A 6,428-nucleotide genomic window follows, 5' to 3' on the forward strand; every position below is an offset into this window, starting at 1 on the left:
CTGTCAACGGCGAATGACCGCGAAATTCAAGCTAAGTATATAACGCATCTTCATAAGCAATGCTGTATGTTTTCCAGAGGCATATAATAAGAGCTATTACAAGGGCAGCAAAAAAATACATCTAATCTGGCAATATTAAATGTACTCGAAAATAGCTCAAGTACTGCAAAATTATTATCGAAAATTCAATGTCGTGAAAATAGGAAACAGGAAGACGCTTTATTTTACAAGATAAGATTGCTGCTTTAGCCATTTACAAGCAAAGTCACAAAGCATATTGATTTTTAAGCAAGATTTTTATTTTACCAACCCAACAAACACTCATAAAACTAATACAAAAATGTAATCCCAAGCCTGGTATAAACAAGAATATTTTCACTCAATTAAAAAAAAGGCAGACTCTATGAAAGAAAATGAAAAAATATGTATTTATTTGATGAAATTGCTTTAAAAACTGGTATCACCTATCAAGAAAGAAAGAATAAAATAAGTGGACTTGTAGATGGCCTGCAAAGAAACGCAGTATTTGCAGACCATGCCCAAGTGTTTATGGTCCGTGGTCTGGTCCATAACTACAAACAAGCAGTGTCATATACATTATCTTTAAGTGCCCCCCAAGGGGCAGAGTTGGCCCGACAAATAAAACAAGTTGTTAAAGAATTGCAAGTAGGCCTGATAGTTGTTGCCTCGGACTGTGACCAGGGAACCAATAACCAACATGCTATCAAATTGTTAGTAAATTAAACCAGGGGAATATACTTAAGTAGAGGTATGGAGCCAAAGGAGAATGTAATACTCATAAATAGACAAGAAATTATTCCTTTGTATGACCCCCACACCTTCTAAAAGGATTAGAAATAACCTATTCCCAAAAAATTTGATATATAAAAAAAGAGAGGGAAATATCAAAGTCACTAAATGGTCACACTTGAAGATGTTATATGATGAAAATCCCGGATATAAGTGCATAAGACTAATCCCTAAATAAACAGAATTCCATGTAAACTCTGAGAAATTAAACAAAATGAAAGTAAAATTCGCTTCCCAAATATTCAGCCGCACTGTGGCATCTAATATGGGATACCTCGCAGGTAATTCAGCTGAGCAAGTTCAGTCTTTTCATATAATGTATATAATCTGTTTATTTGCATGTGAATGTAGCAGAGTGTAGAATACATTAAGTCATCTTGACAAACTTGTTAGTCAAAAAGCCTAATATGAACATAATTTTATTTTAAACTAGCTGTTCCCTTCAACTTCATCCGCATGAAATTATGTAAATTTTATTTTATTGTTCACATTTGTCAAATTATCAATAACCAATGTCAAAATGACATGACAAACCACGGCAACCTTGCTTCCTTTATGTTGGCAGCAACTTATGGTCTCTTTCCCACATTAGGGATTTTTATCCAAAATATTTACCCCCAAGTTTAATGGTGTTAAAATATGTTAAATGACGCAAGTGTATGGCTTTTTATTAAAAAAAAAGGAACTATTCAAAAATATGCTGTAATTGCTGACATCTTAGCCAACAAAGAAGTGTGTGCTTAATTATAATTGTATAGATAAATAAAATAAAGATGACTAAACAAGCAGATAAAGCCCCTTTAGTCCCTTACGCAGCGGTAGCTTCGCCAGTTTGGCGGATTTAGGTGGCCGCTTGCTCGTTTGCCACACCTAATGATAAAAAAAAATCTATTTTTTTTATTACATAAGGGATGACTAGGCCTCAGGCGGTTTGTTGCATGATAACCTTACCCCGTCTCATTCTGAGAGGATGCTCTCAACTTCAGCAAGTGGAGCAATCGTGGCTTGATGATACTGTTATTCAAATCAAATATGTTAATCAATCGATTTTCATATAGTTTGTCAAAATAATTTAGATTAGTTTGACAATTCATTTCATATTTAGTAGGGATGGGTTGTGTAAAATCAGTCGTGAATTTTATCGATTTTCGATTTTTATTCTTATAGAAGTTAGAATCTATAGATTTATAGTTATAATTTATGAAATAAAAAAACTCTATTTTCTCAAATTAATAATGACCATAACAAATAATGAGAGTAAATAAATGTTTATTACTACTACAGCCGTACGTAATAGAATTGGATTTCTGTCATCGCCTAAATTCTCTACTCTATAATCAATACTAGAATTGTCCTATAAATTAGTGAATAAGAAAATAATAAGTTTACTTCAGTTCGATAATTATTTAAACCGAATATCGATAGTGCAAAATTGTTCGCTGCGTGTGTTTCGTCACCAAAGTACCTGTCTATTAAGAACGGCATTTGCCTTTATACAATTGAATTCGATACTTCATATGCGTCGTTTATCAAACTAATCTATCTTATTTAGACACACTATAAATATATGTTATTGTAAAATTTTTATTGAATAAATATGCAAAATTACATTTTGTAAGCATAATTGTAAAGTTTTTGTTTTATTTCAGATAAAGGTATTCTTCCTACTGAATGCAAGGATACAGCCGATTTAATCATGTTCATGGACAACATTTTTGATTCCCTAAATGGTAGTCATCTTAAAAAAAACATTTTTTTTAAATAAGGTGGCAAACGAGCAAGCGGCCACCCGAATCCACCGAAATGGAAAGCGACCGCTGCCCATAAATATCCGAAATTCCAGATGCGTTGCCTATCCTTAATTGACGGAGAAGGAGACGCACATAAAGAGGATATTTCCCCGTCCTATGCGTTTTCTCCATCGTCAAATACACTCAAATCCATGCGAAGCCCTTACTTGGGCCGGCGACGCCAAACTCTGTCCATCATAGAGTTTGGAGGGAAGGTATAGAATTGTTCAAATCTATGACGTTTATAAATTCTGGTGGCAAGAAAGAAAATATTCCCACCGTAGTACAATTGAATGTGGTCTCTGAATGGCATTCAAATATTGTTAAAAAAAAATGTCGATTTTGGCATATCGTCAGCGTGGTTGCGGCACCTCAATCAGGACCCTCTGGAATTTTGTTTGGAGCGTTGAGAAGCCATGGGTGTCGTAACGTTAACCCGACTTGTGACCAGTTCGAGTCGGCTTTTACCACTTTATTCATTAGTAATTTAAGCAATGTCCACACCCGAGGTAACTGTGAACGAGACAATTGTATAATGCTACACACCCTAATTATCAATGAAAATGCAGAGCCAACATCGACCCGCACATATCATCATCATCATCATCATAACCAGCTCACCATACGTCCCCACCGAGGGGCTCGGAGCCTACCCTAAATTAGGGTAATTAGGCCTTAGTCAACCACGCTGGCCCACTGCGGGTTGGTTGACTTCATACATCTTCGAATTTCTTCGCCGATATGTGTAGGTTTCATCACGATGTTTTCTTCACCGTAAGAACGTCGGGTAAATTATGTACATTATATATTGTAAATATTGTACATTTTTTAAAAATCATCAATTTTAAATTCACACCAATGTCTGTAAAAGTACGCGACCCCCGAATAATTGCACCCTTGCAATATATGATTGGTTACTTAAAAAAAAAAGCCAAAACTAAAATATTTAAATCGTGCTCTTGTTGCAAAAGTAACTTATTTTCTGGAGATCAACAAGAGAAATTATATAAATTTTATAAGTGTATTTTGTGGCAATAAATATTTATTTATTTATTAATTAATTCATTCATTCAAATACAGAGAATATGCAGGTCTTACAATGTATGGACTTACAATGTTAATTAAGAGATAATTAATGTGTTTTTATGTAAATCACAAGTTATTACACTAAAATCGACTAATAATGTAATCGCTGTTTTCATGATTTCCTTGATCCCCTGTACAACTGATGTCACTGATGTTTATGTATGATATATGAAATATGACATTGTACATAATGTGATTGTTGATGCTTATAATATACTTGTTAAGTATGTGAAGACAGTGTTTCAATAGCCCTACACCTCCAGAGCCGGGACAACAGTAACCGTCCAACAGTATCCTTTGTTGTTACTTCCTAATTCATTCCAAAATAAATTCTGAACTGAACGTATGTAGACTGTTAAAATTTTGCCTACAGGTGAATGATATTCAGTTACTGAACAGTTACGTTGAAAGTCGGAGCTGAACTATACCGGGCTTAGGATTTCATACATAAGATATCGATTTTGTTATATCGAATATAGTGTGTCTAAATAAGATAGATTAGTTTGATAAATGACGCATATGAAGTATCGAATTCAATTTTTATGAAGGTAAATGTCATACTTAATAGGTAACGTAGTGACAAATAAACACGCATAGCTAACAATTTTCTATCTATCGATATTCAGTTTAAATATTTATCGAACTCAACTAAAATTATTATTTTCTTATTAACTAATTTATAGGACAATTCTAGTATTGATTATAGTGTAGAGAGTTTGGCGATGACAGAAATAATAGCGAAATCCAATTCGATTACGTACATCTGTAGTAGTAATCAACATTTATTTACTCTCATTATTTGTTATGGTCATTATTAATTTAAGAAACAGTTTTTTTTCAATTCATAAGTTATAACTATAAATCTATCGATTCCAACTTCTATAATAATAAAAATCGAATATCGATAAGATTCATGACTGATTTTACACAACCCATCCCTATTAAATTTGAAAGGAAATGTCAAACTAATCTCAATTATTTAGACACACTATAAATGCTCGAAAGAATTATGAAACAAATAAACAGATTACAAAACTCCTTTCGATAAACGTCATAAATAAAGAAAGAATAATCGGCAAAAATAAATTGACAAAACGATGTTATATTAGAAAACAATTTTCTCGGACAGCGTAAGGCTTTTTACAAACGGGATTATAAATTGGTGTTTGTTGAAGCTTTACAATATGCTGTCCGTGCGTCAAGCGGCCGGGCTCAGCCGGCGGGTGCAGTTGTGGAGACTGAGGAAGTTGGTAGCGCAGATGGGGTCGGCAGTCAGCGATAACCTTTACCTGCCCACATCGAACCCTGATACGGCAAGAAACGGTAATTGTACAATCAAAATACATTAACTGTTGCTCGTGACTTCGTCCGCGTAAAAATGTAGCCTATGTTATTTACTGATAACGTAGCATTATAACGGTGAAATAATTTTTGAAATCTGCCTAGAAGTTTTTGAGTTATTTCAAAACATACAAAAATATAAATCTTTCCTCAATAGTATAGACTCGCTGCTTTAGTATAAATTATGTGTTCTTCCAGTTTATATTCCAAAAATTGTGCCAAAAATCTTACCGTATTCCTTGGCGGAAATGAGCGTAATTATATTTTACTTGCTGTTGCTCGTGACTTCGTCCGAGTGATATTAAAATGTAATAAAAATATAGCCTATGTTGTTCACTGATAACGTAGCTTTTTAATGGTGAAAGATTTTTTGAAATCGGCTCTGTAATTTTTGAGTTATTTCAAAACAAAAAAATACAGATTTTTCATCTTTATAATATTAGTATAGGTTATTACTAAAGGTGTATTGTCTTAGTTGCTGCAAAAAAACCACCAACGGACTGGCAGGAGCAAATCTACACAGCAGCTCAGATCATCATCTCGCCGGAGTGGCGCAGTCTCCAACTTGTCTAATTTCTTTTGTATAGTATTATGTTAACAAATTAAATTGTGTCACATTGTTAATCTTTATTTTTGTCGTCCACTTACATTTCACTAGTTGTTTCAATCTTTTCCCCGAGACCTCATATGCGTGGAATAATCAAAACTAGTATGTAGTCTGTGTTCTACCACTGTTTTATGTTTGTGTGAAAATTTCTCCGATATCCGTTTACACGTTTAGACAACTAATCAACTTCCAGGTGCCGGAGGCCTAATTTTAGTCCCTTTCCCTTTCCACCCTTTTCTTGAGAGGATAGATGGGAAGGAAAAGTGGATTTGGCGGTAGAGGAGACGCATAGGAAGGGGAAATGTTCTCTTTATGTGCGTCTCCTCCGTCAATTAAGGGTAGGCAACGCATCTGCAATTGCGGATGTTTATGGGCAGCAGTCGCTTTCCATTTCGGTGGATTCAGGTGGCCGCTTGCTCGTTTGCCACCTTATGTTATAAAAAAAAGATCTATAAGTCGTAAGGTAAGTAAAAGTAATTGAAACACCACGTTATTTCACTAATGTTTCGTATTGGAAAGACTGTGTAACAATTCTTCAAAACTTCTAAACTCCAAGGTTTCAAATACTGAAATTATAATTTTTATTAAGCATGGAATTATAATTTACAAATACGGCGTATCACGTAACATTCTCATTTACTCGTGTTTTATTTGCAGGGACCAACCCTCAACAACATATTCCCGCCCGTACGACTCTTCACATTTTAATGAACTCTCCGTTTCATGTCGTTTTCGTTTCATATGCGGATTAATTTGATGTGGTATTTTGCGATGTTTTAATAAGCAACGACTGC

The 6,428-nt window shown here is 34.3% G+C and overlaps 1 pseudogene; it reads left to right on the plus strand.

Moving 5' to 3' along the window:
• The first annotated feature begins 11 nt into the window (after positions 1 to 11).
• LOC106107694 lies at positions 12 to 2,619 on the plus strand (annotated as a pseudogene).
• Positions 2,620 to 6,428: the final 3,809 nt, after the last annotated feature.

This window comes from Papilio polytes, unplaced genomic scaffold, assembly GCF_000836215.1.
Source record: "Papilio polytes unplaced genomic scaffold, Ppol_1.0 DF821956.1, whole genome shotgun sequence".
NCBI classification, from domain to species: Eukaryota; Metazoa; Arthropoda; class Insecta; order Lepidoptera; family Papilionidae; genus Papilio; species Papilio polytes.